Source organism: Camelus bactrianus, chromosome 6 (genome assembly GCF_048773025.1).
Source record: "Camelus bactrianus isolate YW-2024 breed Bactrian camel chromosome 6, ASM4877302v1, whole genome shotgun sequence".
NCBI classification, from domain to species: Eukaryota; Metazoa; Chordata; class Mammalia; order Artiodactyla; family Camelidae; genus Camelus; species Camelus bactrianus.
Genome location: NC_133544.1, coordinates 27123559 through 27137424, shown reverse-complemented (window position 1 = coordinate 27137424; position 13866 = coordinate 27123559). Strand labels below are relative to the sequence as shown.

General features: G+C 45.8%; 1 protein-coding gene across 8 annotated transcripts in view; it reads left to right on the top strand.

The window, feature by feature from the left end:
* The window catches only part of SIPA1L1 (signal induced proliferation associated 1 like 1), a 340274-nt gene that overhangs the window by 277322 nt on the left and 49086 nt on the right, over window positions 1–13866 (top strand). The gene's annotated exons all lie outside the window — the stretch shown is intronic.

Genomic DNA, 13866 nt, shown 5'->3' with positions numbered 1-13866 from the left:
GTGTTTAAATGTAATGTGGGATCAGTAATAAAACCCTGATCTGTGTTAACATGCTCAGAAACGTTTAAATATTTCAGGGGCTTTACGTAAACAACAGGCATGTTGGCATATGAAGGAATTTTACTTTCTCTCTTTTGTAGATGAAATGTCGCCAACCTTTATATAAATATTTTAATGTTGGATCTTCTTGAACCGTTGAGACTTTTTTTTTCCCCCCAAGTAACAATTTTATTTTAGTCTACAGCACTATTTTTTACATACAGGTGGTTTAGACAGTGCTGCTTTTTTTTTTTTTTTTTTAATTTATTGTAATGGGTCAGCACAAAATGGGAGGTGAAGGGTGGGGAACATGCAGGGGACACAGGAACACAGTGACATGGCCAGGGCCACAGCTTCTGTCGTGGGGGAGAGGGATGAAAAGAAAAGGCCAGGTCTGGAGCTGGGGTGGAAGAGGGAAGAGGGAGACACTGCAGCTGCATTCCCCTAGCCCCCAGGATGCACCTCTAGTCCCTGGATCCACCCGTTCACCCTGGTGCCCCCTAAGATTCCATCTCTTGTCCTGCCTCTGGCTCTAGTGGCTCCTTTTTTTGCTCCCCTTGACTTGTTTTCCCCTGACAGATTCTCAGGTAGGATGTTTAGGGCCTGACCCCAAATAACCCCACCTTATGCAGGTACAGCCTTTGCCTTCCCTCCTTCTGCCCCTTCTCAGATCTCACCTCTTCCCCTCTCAGGGACAGAATATTTGCTTCCCCTCCTTCCTCTCCTCCCTCCCCCTGGAAAAAAAAAAAGCACCAACTCCTCAGGGAAGGGCAGCAGACAGTGGAGGGGGGCGGCTCTGGAAGGAGGAGAGCAAGAAGGACCATCGAGGGAGAAGGCTCACAGATCCCTGGAAGGGCCGGGCAGGGGGTCACAGAGAGGAGAGGGAGTGAGGGCAGTGGCTGCTCCTGTCCTCTGCCACCTGGACAGTGTTACTTTTGAGCAGACGAACCGTGGAGACTTCGCGTGTGACCTGGATGCCCTGCTGTTCCCCGCTCCCTGCTGTGTTTGGCCCTCAGCAGCTGGGTAGAGAGGATTTCTTCGTTTGCAGAGTCATAGCTGATTACACTTGCCGCCTCCCTAAGCGCCTCCTCTGCAGACACACCTGTGCCACACAGGGCATGAAGGTTGTGTGCCCGGGAAATGCCGCTGAAACAAACGTGCAGAGTTATCCTCTCAGACAGCATAACATCATGTGCCCGTTCAATCTTTATTTTTAAAGAAGTGTTTTCTAAGTTAATTTCAAACAAGTTCTACGTTCAGAATCTTCGCTGCGTCATTTTCTGTTTTCAGACCAAGCAAGCGCCCATTTATTCTTTACGCTTCCTTAGTTTGGAGTATTGACCGTGGTTTGAAGTTTCAGGACTTGTGCTTTCAAATGCTGTCCCCCGGGGCACAGCTGACTGACATGACACGAGGAACCCTGAGTCGTGGAACGCCTGAGATTCCCAGGGACTGCGCGGGCCATGTTCCTGTTGGCTGCCGTGTTTCCGAAGCCCCTTGATGTTGCGGTCCTCAGCGTATTCAGTACCATTGGCCACTCCCTCCTCCTTCAAACTCCTTTTCCTTGTCTTACAAAACTCCCTTCCTGATTTTTTTTTTTTGTCAGCTCTTTGCATTTGTCTCTTCACCCCCAAATTTGTGTCCCCGTGATCCCTCCTCACTTTTCTTGTAACCCCACGCTGTGCGACATCTCCAAATGCTTTCGTTTACTGACCTCAGCCACCATCTCCATTTGGGCAATTCCTTAATAGTATACATTTTGTCCAGACCTCTTTTTCACATTGCATATTTGTGTGCCTGACTACTGACTGGACATCTGCACTTTTGAAGGTCACCCAGGTGTCCTGTACTCACCAGTCCAGAGTGACTTCCACTGCACCCCGTCCCTCCTCCGCTTCTTTCCTGTCACGCGTTACCCACCTTGGTGAAGGGGCTTTGCATTCTGCCCAATATCCGGAGCCAAACTCAGATTTATAACCACCTTCCTCTCCCCCTTGTCCCCATCTCCACACTCTTGATTTAGTTATCAAGTTTGACACTTCTATCAAGTCCCTCATTTAAAAAAAATTTTAAGCTTTTTTTGGGGGGCGTGGGGGAGGTAAGTAGGTTTCTTTACTTACTTTTTTTTAGTGGAGGTACTGGGGATTGAACCCAGGACCTCGTGCATGCTAAGCACTGACTCTACCACTGACCTATACCCTCCCCCAGTCCCTCATTTTTAAGTATCCTCCTTGTCGTTGCCGTAGGGGCTCTCATTTTACGCTAGATTTTTCTGGCCAGAACCGCCTCCCGCTTTCTCCCCTCCCACACTGCACACTGCACAGGGCAACCTATTACAAACGGAACCACTCCACAGGCCTTACCGTTCATCTGAGCCTTCTGCACAGCTCTCAGTATCAGGTCCGCCTCCCACTGTGGGCTTACCAACTTGGCTTCATCTTCCCCAGGCTCTGGGCTTGTCAGCGACCCTCTGTTTCAGGTGTCTCCCTCCTGGATGCCTTTACACCTGCCGCTCTGCTTGTTCTGCCTCCTGCTTCCTCTTTCAGCAGCTTAACAACTGCTGGTATCTTAACACCACGCCCAAGCCGCGCTTCTCTGAGAAATCTCCTTTAATTTCTCCAAAACTCTCCTCCCATCTCTGCCTTCAAGGCCCCTCCTGGGAATGTTCGTATCAGTGAATGTCTCCTTCGTTCACAGAATTTATTGCATTTCTTTTTAATCTCATTTGCCCATTTTTTCCAATTTAAGGTTGCCTGTCTCATTCATCATGTCCTGAGGACCAACCACTGATTCTGGCATTTTAAAGGCTTGCAGTTAGAATGGTTTAAAACTTTTAATTTAGTAATTGAAGCAATAAGCAAAAAAAAAAAAAAAAAAAAAAAAAAACAACCTTAAAGAAGTGGGAACAGAAGTAAATCAGTTTAGGAGAAAATAATTTTTTTTTCTTTTTTAAATTGTGGTAAAATATACACAACATCAAATTTACCGTTTTGACCACAGGTCTGTGGCCCTATGTACATTTCCACTGTTGTGCAGCCATCACCATCATGCACTTCCAGAACTGAAATTCTGTGTCCATTAAACAAAAACTGCCTCCTCACCCCCCAGTCCCTGGCTGTGACCATTCCCCGCTGTGTCTGTGGATTTGGCTGCTCCAGGTACCGCACATAAAATAGAGACTTTGTATCAGTAGAATCATACAATAGTCATCCTCTTGCGAGTGGTCTGTTTCACTTCAGCATAATGTGTGCAAGGTTCGTGCATGTGGTAGCCTGTGTCCAGTTTTCCTTCTTGCTTAGTTCAGGCTGCTGTAACAAAATACCGTAGATTCAGTGGCTTAAGCAAGGGACATTTCTTACAGTTCTGGAGTCTGGAAATTCTAAGATCAAGTTTCCAGAAGGTGTGGCTCTTGGTGAGAACCTGCTTGGCTTGTAGAAAGCACCTTCCTGCTATGTCGTCACATGACAGAGAGAGGAAGCTCTGGTGTCTCCTCCTCTTCTAAGGGGACTAATCCCATTGTGGGGACCCCACCCTCATGACCTCATCTAAACCTAATTACCTCTCAAAGACCCACCTCCAAAGTCACTACTTTGGGTTTCAGGGCTTCAACATATAAGTTTGGTAGGCGGAAGGGAGACATGAAGTCCATAACATTTTCCTTTTTGAAGACTGAATAATATTCCATTGTATGTATGTACTACATTTTGTTTATCCATTCATCCATCAGTGACAACTTGGGTAAATCCGTTTATTTTTATAAAACTAAAAGATAGGTAAAAGTGAAACACTCCGTAATCTGACAAAGCTATCAAATTGAAGCTTAGATTTAAGTAGAATTCTTTTATTTTTGTTGGCTAAGTTTTTACTTACCCAGCAAAAACCTTAAAAAGTTTTTATATATTTCAAAAGTATATCGTGGGTAAAGCTGTCTAAAATGGACTCAAAGTGAAATGTGAATTATTCTTTTTTTAACATTTTTTATTGATTTATAATCATTTTACAATGTTGTGTCAAATTCCAGTGTAGAGCACAATTTTTCAGTTATACGTGAACATATATATTTTCATTGTCACATTTTTTTCTCTTGTGAGCTACCATAATATCTTGTATATATTTCCCTGTATGATATACAGTATAATATACAGTATAATCTTGTTTATCTATTCTACAATTTTGAAATCCCAGTCTATCCCTTCCCATCCCCTGCCCCCCGAATGTGAATTGTTCTTGATTGAATTCCTGTCATTGGTTTCCGTGGGGTTGAAACTGCATTGTGACATTTTATTTGTCGGCCAAGGTAAGGTAGAAAAGCAGAGGGCTATACTTGGCTTAAACTCACCAGGCTCCGAAGACTCCTTTTCCCCAACACTTCAAAGGAATGAGCACACTCTGCCATCCACATTGGGATCAGAGCTTGGATGATTTGCAGGTTCACATTTTTAGATTAGAAGATCAAGATGTTTCCTTTTTAAGCATTCAGGAGATGGGCCCAGTGGCTTGAGCTCGGCACACCTCCCAGCTCCCTTCTTTTGCAAAGTCCGCAGTGACCCGGGGAATAGGACCAGGGTGCTCCCACGTGGTCCCCAGCTCAGGCTCTTGAACTGCTTGCCCATCCCTTGGGCCTTGAAAGTAGCTGCTCTGCACTCAGCCCAGGGAACGTTCCCAGGAGCTTCCTCCTTGCGGAGCCACTGGTGTCTTAGTGTAACCCACCTAGAAACTCCTGGAGGTGCTGGGAGTGCAGGCCCTGCCTTCCCAGGGCCTTGAACTTGCATCCTGACCCCGCCCTTCGGGAGTGATGTGACAGTAGGAAGCCCCGTATCCCCTCTACACTTCTGTGTCCCCAAGAATCAAAGGGGCCAGCAGCCCCACCACTCAGAGTCACTGGGAAGATTAACTAAGGAAGTATAGTTATTCTGTCTTCAATACGAGCTCTTGGGAGAAGCCAAGGCCAAAGTGAGGCTTAGAAAATGGTGGTTGCTCTTTGTCACTGTGGTCATTTTCTAGATGCTGTTCCAAACACAGCTACGGGGAAGTGAGAGTGAGCCAGTGCAAACTGGGTGCTCAGGCATATGGCTGGAGCTCACTCGGCTGGGCTGATGAATCAGTCTCCAGCCGAATCTAGGCCACGCATGTGGTGGGTCATGGTGTTTCCAGGAACAGGTTGTGCTGTCTTCAGTGGCAGTGTCCTGGATCACTCCGGTGAGAGAGGGTGAATTCAGGGGGCCTGCTGTGCCACAAACAGCCCGGGGGAGCTGGCAGCTGTAGAAGTTGCAGGAAATGCTGCAGAAACCATCTACTGAATCAGGACAGACCTGAGGGATGAGCTTGCAGAAAGCGGTTGTATTCTGCGAACACAGGAGGTGGCAGGTGGGCGTCCTGTTCCATATGTCACTCAGGAGCTATCCTGTGTGCGCCCGGCACTGAGGTCTTGACCGCTTCCCCGTTTCAAGGCACTTCTGCTTTAGAACCACCCAGGGAGGCCTGGCCGGGTCACCCCTTATGGGAAAGGTCTGTAGGGGCCCACAGTGACCCTGAGGCTTCCTCAGACAGCCTCTCCCCTGTGAGCCCACACACACACCTGCCATGGGGAAGGCCTGCCCAGAGGCCAGGTCTGCCACGTGTCCTGCTGCAGCCCTCCCATCCTGGAGAAGGGAACAGGAGTCCTGGGCCCTTTGCCTGATGAGGGGACATCCACTATACAGACACGTTTAGCATCAGGAATTTAAATAACTCTCAGAGGTTAAATATATATATTATATATACAGTGTATATATATATATATAATATTTGTATATATTTATCTTGCTGTCGTATATTTGAAACCACTGACAGTTTTCTTGAAGATTTGTTGATCGCGCAACACATACATAAACCTGTGGAAATTAGTGATAATTAAGACAGATGCTGCCAGGACCCACCCCTACAGTCATCAGCGTGAAGTTTTCCTGCAGGCCCCTTGTTCAGAGCCGGGGACATGAACGGTCCACTCATGGAAATCCCTCGGTGTGGTGAGGGAGTGGTAGTTCAGGCTCTGCCTAGCGTTGAAGAGCTTGTCAACGGAAGTGGCCTGAATTTCCTTTTTCCCAGCAGGAGCGATTGCTGTGAAATAATGAGATGGGCAGTGTCCTTAGGGGTGGTCAGCAGGGTCGAATCGATCAGAGACAGAGACAGAGACAGAGACTGTCGGTTGAGAGGGTGTCTGTTCTCTGACTTTTGGGCTCAGCTGGTGACCATACCACCAGAACTCGGCTTCAGGCCACACAAAGATGGCCCTGGACCATCTGCTCTGGACCTGTCTCTTTAGAATGGAACAAGCACAAATACACCAGGAGGGATGGCAGGAGAGGTGGTTGACTCATAGCCTGTGGCCCTGCTTGCAAGTTCAGTATCTCCCCACCAGTCCCACTCCCGGAGAGAATCAGAATCCAGCCTAATTAAATAGCCTAGAGTCTCCCAATCTATGGCTTTCTATTTGACTCTTCCAGTTTCTCATTATATTTAGAAAATGACAGATGATGATGGGAGCTAAATGGCACAAAATAAAAGTAGGGATGTAGAGATGAAGGTCTAGTGCCGCTTAGAACCCTGATCAGAAATACATGCTTATAAGTGATTGATGGAACTAGTTTGCAAAAGATTTGGACTTTTCTTGTAAGAACTCAGAATCTGAAATCCAGGAGCGTTACCAGTGGCGTTGTGTGCGAAAGGGAAGTAGGTCATGTAGTGTTTTCTCTTCCTTGAGCTCAGGGCAGTGTACGGAGGGAGTGGGGGTCTTGGAGGCCCATCGAGGAAGGCGTGCACCGGCAGCTGCCAGGGCAGAGGCCAGCGTGGCGCACTGTAATTTGGCTCATGTGTGCCTTGGTTTTGTTTGCATAATGGGATGGGAATGAATTTATTTTGTTTGTTTGTTTTTTCTAGGCTTTAAAATCCTAGCATGCCCCTCAAAAAGCACTTAGCTTCTCAAGAAAAGATTTGGTTGTGACTTCTTTTCATGCAGTATTTGTGAATATTGGTGGGGGGTAGAACCAGTCAAAATCAATCAAAGAGACTCGTATTTGTAGTGGGCTAATGGATTCTTATCTCTGTGGGAATCTCATTAATTTTAGACTCATTTCATCACTTCTCTTGCACCTTGGCAAAAAAAAGAGAGAAAAAGAAAAAAGGACAGTCTTTGGGCATTGCCTGCTGTCCAAGGGGCTACGAGTCGGCTCTGACCACACTACTGGTCTGCGGCCGAACCTTCCCTTCTTCCCTGTTGCCTAGCAGCTGGAGTCTCTGCTTCCTGTGTGAGGGCTCACCCTGCAGGAGGCATTCGTCCTTCCAGTCCCTGCCCCCAGGGATCTCCCACCCATGTCAAGTGTTCCAGCCTCAGATGCCGTCATGGTAGCCACACACACCGTGAGGTTCCTGTGTCCTAACTCCTGACTTCTGTGAAAATCCTTGGTTTCCTACGAGACCCATCTCAAATGCATTTCTGCATTTCTTTTTGGTGGGGGGGTAATTAGGTTGATTGATTGATGAAAGTACTGGGGATTGAACCCAGGACCTCATGCATGCTAAGCACGTGCTCTCCCACTGAACTCTACCCCACCGTGATTCATTTCTTCCTAAAGCTTCCTTTCCTCTAGGCTTCCCCACAAGCTTTGACTTCTAACCTGCCTGAGCCCCTCTACACTCAGTTTGAGCTGCCCTTGTGACAATTATGTTCCAATTCCGGTTTACGTAAAAGCTGTAGGCGGCTGTTGAGCTCATATTCTGTGCCAAGCTCTGTTCAGAGTCCTTCATGTTAGTTTTCTCCACCTGACAGCCTAGTAAGCTGGCTGCTGTTTACCCCTTCTACAGATAAGGGATGCCCGGGGATTGAGAGATGAAATGATTTGTTCAGAGCCCTAGCTGGTTACTGGTGGAGCTGAGATCAGTACTGAGGCCATCAGACTCCAGAGCCCCTAACTTAGCCACCGTACTCGACGACTGAAATCTACCACCGTACATAGACGGTGCTCAGGAAGGTCCTGCCAGATGAACGCATGCGTGTTTCTACGTGGAGGGGACCACATGCAGCTGCTGTCAGGGCAGCTTCAGCTGTGAGCTGCACAGAACCCCACACTTAGAGGGTTCCACGCTGGGTTTAATGCTCTGCTGTCACTATCTTGAAATTTATAATACTGTTTGAACAAGGGGACCCAAAGTTTCATTTTGCACTGCGTCCCACAAATTATGTAACTGGTCCCATCTGCAATCCATTTTTATTTTCTGTTCAATACAGTCACCCTTAGATGTAAAACTGACTCTTCTCCAGAGGCACCCATGATGTGTGCCAGGCGGTGAACCTCTAAGAGCTTGCCAGCAGCTGGGAGGCGATGATCCTTTTATCTCGGCGTGATGAATTGCTGTATTTTCCTTACTGTACAAGAGAGTTATTCCTTGTAAATTGATCTTGTCACAGGAGGCTCATCAGAACAGGATCTCCATGATCCAGTCCAAATAGCTGATAGGAATTATTTGGTCAGAAACCCAGGGGCACCAGAAACTAACACAACATTGTAAATTGACTACACTTCAATTAAAAAAAGGAAAGAAAACAAGCCAGGGGTAGCTCTGGTTCACAAAGCAGGAAGAGGGGAAAAGACGGAGGGGGGGCTTGCTTGAATTTGAATACAGCTGGTTCATACTCTAGTCTGGATGTAGCACTCAAATGACGTTACCTAGAATCTGACGTTACCTACAATCATGTTAGAGAATTTTTTTTAACAGAATTCTGCAAGCATTCTGGCTGATGTACGTTGCTAAAGACAGACTTTAACTGGATCCTGTTTCCTGGGTGAATAGCGTTTTAATTGCTAAGTTGTGGTAAAATGCTGTTCTTAATTACGGACTCAGAGATCTGATTTGTCAGTCATTGCCGCTCTTTGAAACCCTCTTGGCTGTTCTTACCATCATTGCACTGTTTGCACTTGAGTTACAGAGGACCTCATCTCCTTGGACACATCTAAGCAGTGCTGTCACTTTGGAGTAAAAAGCAGGAAACAGAGGCATAATTAAACCCATACGTGACTACTCATGGAAAAGAATGTTAGCCTCAATTACTCAGAGAGTGAGATCCTCATCCATCAATTGATAAGTCACAGTCTAAAGAGATCAATTTAATGTGTCCATTAATGTTTACACGGTATGTGTAGTCGTGTGAGTTGATTCACGGGAGGGGTGTGCTGGAGGGCAGGGGTTATTTTATTAGAAATCTGGGAATTTTTTGGCAATTCTCTTCTGTCTTTTCTCCTGTTGTAAGAAGGCTTCTGGGAGATGAGGAACTGATAGGGATCTTAGACCATCTCTTCCTAAACGGCCCTCCCATTCAACTCTTTGTTTTCGTTGCAATGAAATACATGGCATGTAAGTGGAGAGCTGGCGTTGAGTGCAGTCCTGCGGACTATGGGAGTATTGTCTGTTGGACTGATGGTCATGGCTTTTTCAATTACTACATTCTTTGTACAATCAAAAAACCCTGGTGTTTTTATTTCTGCAGAGGGAAGTATTAGCCCTAGAGAACATTTAATACCAGTTACTTGTAAAACATTTAGTTATTTCTTGGGTAAATTTATAAAAATGCAGGGAAGAGAATCTACAGAAGTTAATGCTAAAAGGTTTTTAGATATTTCCTTTCTAACAGTGGCCACAGCATCCTTTAAAAAGATTACTTCCTATATTCCACGGACTTGAAAGATCTCACAGCCAGTGAAAGATGTATTAATCTTAGTCCTCTAAACCTGTTTGAGCACTAACATCCGGCTGCTTGGTGCTCATTAAGACTGAGAAAGTAGAAAGATCTGGGTTTATCTCAAGAGAGAAGAAAAGACTTGGGATCTTGTATTACTTCTTCCCGGGCCTTAACAGCCCTTAAAGCAGGGTGTGTGGGAGGTCAGAGATTCAAGAGGTTAGCATGCTGGCTTCCCAAGTGAACCCATCTGTAGGTTACCCGTTTTCAAAAGTGGCGGGGCAGCAAGCGGCCCACCCTCCACTAACAATCAGCCACAGGCTGTACCTCTGGCAGACGTGGGCTGTCCGTGCCAGGCAGGCGGGTACCTCCCGCTCCCTGAACTAGATCTATTCGCAAATCGTATTTGTGAGATGGTATCAAATTTAGAGTACTTGGAAAGACTAGTAAGTCATCAGAATAAGAGCTAATTCTGAAATTTTATTGCCCACCGCACATACATCCAGAGTCATAAAAACATTTGGGTGGCATTCCACCAGTTGCCGTCTGTGTGTTCTATGCGTGTGGACAGTCAGAAAACAAAGCCCCAATTGAGTTATGTAAATGCAGAAAAGGCACGGGAATGAATGCCGGCCTTCTGGAAATGCTATTTTTTCCCTTTGGGATGACTCCAGTAACCAAGTAGAATTTTCTGATACATGTGCCAAATAAAAGAGCTGAGGTTGAGAACTAGCCTGAGATATTTTAGCTTCGTGTTCGTTTTGGAGAGCAGGGTAAGAAAAGCAAGCTCCAAATAGAAATACAAAAAGTTACATCTTGACTTTGGCTGTGGAATCGTGTTGTCGCTTCCTCATAGAAGCAACAACATTTTAACATTCACCATAAATGTAATTCTTCGGCGTTACTTATTTACCCTGAAGAGCGTTAAAAAAAAAAAATCATCAGGCCCCCAGATGTTGCGCTGGCCCCAGCCATGTTCACGTTCTGCTGCCGTCTCCATCTTTTCCATCTTTCCTCCTTTTTGCACTAAAACAAGTCACAGCAGCTGCAAAATGAAACTATGTTTGAAGTTTCTCTGTACTAGGTGCATATAAAAGCCAAACGCTTAAGGCAGAAGAGAGCGTGGTCTCGTTATGTTTGGATTCATGTCGTCCTTTAATCCTTACCTAGTTTTCTTCTTTGTAATCTGCTCCTCCCATTTTCCCCCCACTCCAGTTCCCCTCCAATTACTTTAGAATAAACAAATTTGGGAGATGTTTTCATGGAAAAAAAAAATAAAGGGATATCCATTTTATGGTACCCAGATAACTGTCTTGATCTTTCATCAAAACACATCACTCAAAGTAGGGATGGGCTAGCGTTCCCAGACCCCACTGGTTTCTGACCTCACTGTAACTGCCCTCACACATACCCCTCTCCTAAGCCTGGCGTTCTCATGAGGATGGAGCCATGTGGTTAGCGCTTATTTCTCTGGTCTGTGCAGCAGTAAGACTGGTGACAGGACGAGCTTAGAAACTCTGCCCCTTTTCCTAGTTTCTTACCACACTGCCCGAGGCCCTAGCATCCACGGTCTCCTTACTGTCCCATTCCACACTACCTAGAGTATGCATTGTCCATAAGTCCTCTCACCACTGTATGTAAGATAGATGATATTTCCAAGGGTGCCTGGGTGTAATTCCATCATTCCCTTTTCTTGCATTTAAGTAAGCATATTAACTTTGTTTTTTTCATTTATTTTTTTACTTTTATACCAATTTTAAAGGTTACACTCCATTTACAGTTACTGCAAAATACTGGCTATACTCTCTGTGTTGTACAGGACATCCTTGTAGCCTGTCCTTCACCCAGTAGATTCTACCTCCCACTCCTCTGCCCCTGTGTTGCCCCTCCCCACCTCCCCGCTGGTAACCACTAGTTTGTTCTGTCTGTGAGTCTGCTGCTTTTTTGTTGTATTCACTAGTTTGTTTTATTTTTTAGATTATACATATAAGTGATACCATACTCCTTGTCTTTCTCTGCCTGACTTATTTCACTTAGCATAATACCCTCCAAGTCCATCCATGTTGTTGCAAATGGCAAAATTTTCCTATTTTTATGGCTGAGTGGTATTCTATTATATATATACCATATCTTCTTTATCCGTTCATCTGCTGATGGACATTTAGATGGCTTCCATGTCTTGGCAATTTTAAATAGTGCTGCTATGAACATTGAGGTGCACGTATCTTTTTGAATTAGCGTTTTTGTTTTGGATATGTACCCAGGAGTGGAATTGCTCCGCCATATGGTAGTTCTGTTTTTAGCTTTTGAGAAACCTCCATACTGTTTTCCACAGTGGCTACACCAGTTGACATTCCCACCAGCAATGTCCGAGGGCTCCCTTTTCTGCACATCCTCACCAACATTGGTCATTTGTGTTCTTTTTGATGACAGCCATTCTGACAGGTGTGAGGTGATACCTCATTGTGGTTCTGATTTGCATTTCCCTGGAAAGCTTATTCACTTTGAGTCTGTTGTAATTGTTTGCAGTAAATTATTCTGAAATTTTGGCACTTCATTTTTGGTGACCCACTGATTTTCAACTGATGTAGACCCACCATGGTTGAGAACCGAGATCTGGAGGCATTTGGTAAAACACTTGGGCCCTTAACCTGAGCCCACCTCCTGTTCTTCATTTTCTACACTGTGCGTAGGGATTCTTCTTCATTCAACAAACATATTACGCAACCAGACATGTAAAGATAAATAAGGCTCAGTCCTGGCCTTTAAGGACAAAAATCTCGTTGAGAAGGCAGAACCACGTAAAACTAACCATTCTGTAGGATGTACTACAATGGGGAAAAGAACAGACCTGTGGGACTCAAGGAGGCTCTCGTTAATCCATGAATTTAGAAATATTGGAAATAGGCCTTGGGGAGGGGGGCTTTATGTGAGTAAAAAGTGGGGAAGGGATTCCAGGCAGAGAGGACGGGCTAAGTGAGATATAACTGTGGCGGCGAGTCTGAGAACTGGGCACACTGAGTGCACCCACCGTACAGGGGGCCTGGAGGTAGGCAGAGGGCGTGGGGGTGAAGATGGGCTTGGGCGAAATGGTCCAAAGCCTGGGACAGGGTGCCCGGGATTTGGGCCTCTATCCTGTGGACAGGCTGTTAGCAGCAGATGACTTAGGTTAGTAGAAAATATCAGAGGGAGTGGATGGCCAGAGCCTGGAAGTCGGAAGACCAATTAGAGTACCCTTGTACTGATCCAGGCTGGAGATGGGGAACTCAGAGGACAGTCAGCAGGTTGGAGATGGGTTTCTTTTTTGTCTGCATGCTTTTAAGAGCAGCACCCAGGGTGCCAGACCACACAGTTTGTACTCAGTAAAGAGCTGAACTTCATTGAACCATTGACTGTGGAAGAGAAGGAAGAGCGAGGGGGAAAATGGCTTCCAGATGTTTAACTTGAGATGACAGGTATAGGAGGGACCGGTTTGGGGTCCTGTGGGGTGGGGGACTGGGGAAGAGGTTTGATTTGAATGGCCGAGGAAGGTGTTCAATAGTGCTGTCTAGGAGACGGCTGAGGTAACAGGTTTGTCGCTGAGGGGTGAGACGGGGCTCCCAAGTCAGACCTGCCTCTCGGGTATAGATGAATTCGGAGAGGGTCATACTTTTTGGTATCTATCCTTATTCTTTTCCTGTTAGAAAAGCTGCTTGATGTTATTCCGTTATCCCTTTGTCAGTTTCCTGTACCTGAAACCCCATCCTGCCCTGCTTCAGAGGATATATAGGTTCCCTGTAGGAAACTGCTTTATTTCAGTGAATCAGCTTCAGTCCCAAGGCTTCAAAACTTTTGTTTCAGTGTAAGATACCTTTCTGTGCAAAATCATGACCCTGCCGACCTGTTGCAGACTGTCTTATTAAGGAAAGAAAATCCAGCCTTCCCTAGGGGGCAGCAGTAGCTCAGCACGTAGTGTGGTGGGCTCCGAACCAAGGTGTCTGGCTTACTGAAAAAATGACTTCGAATTCCACTCCCTCAGCTGTAAAATGGAAATGACCTGCCCTGCCAGAAGAGCCAGCGACTTGTGCCAGCATTTGCTTCTGAAATAAAATATTATTGTTATTGAGATTTAGTTG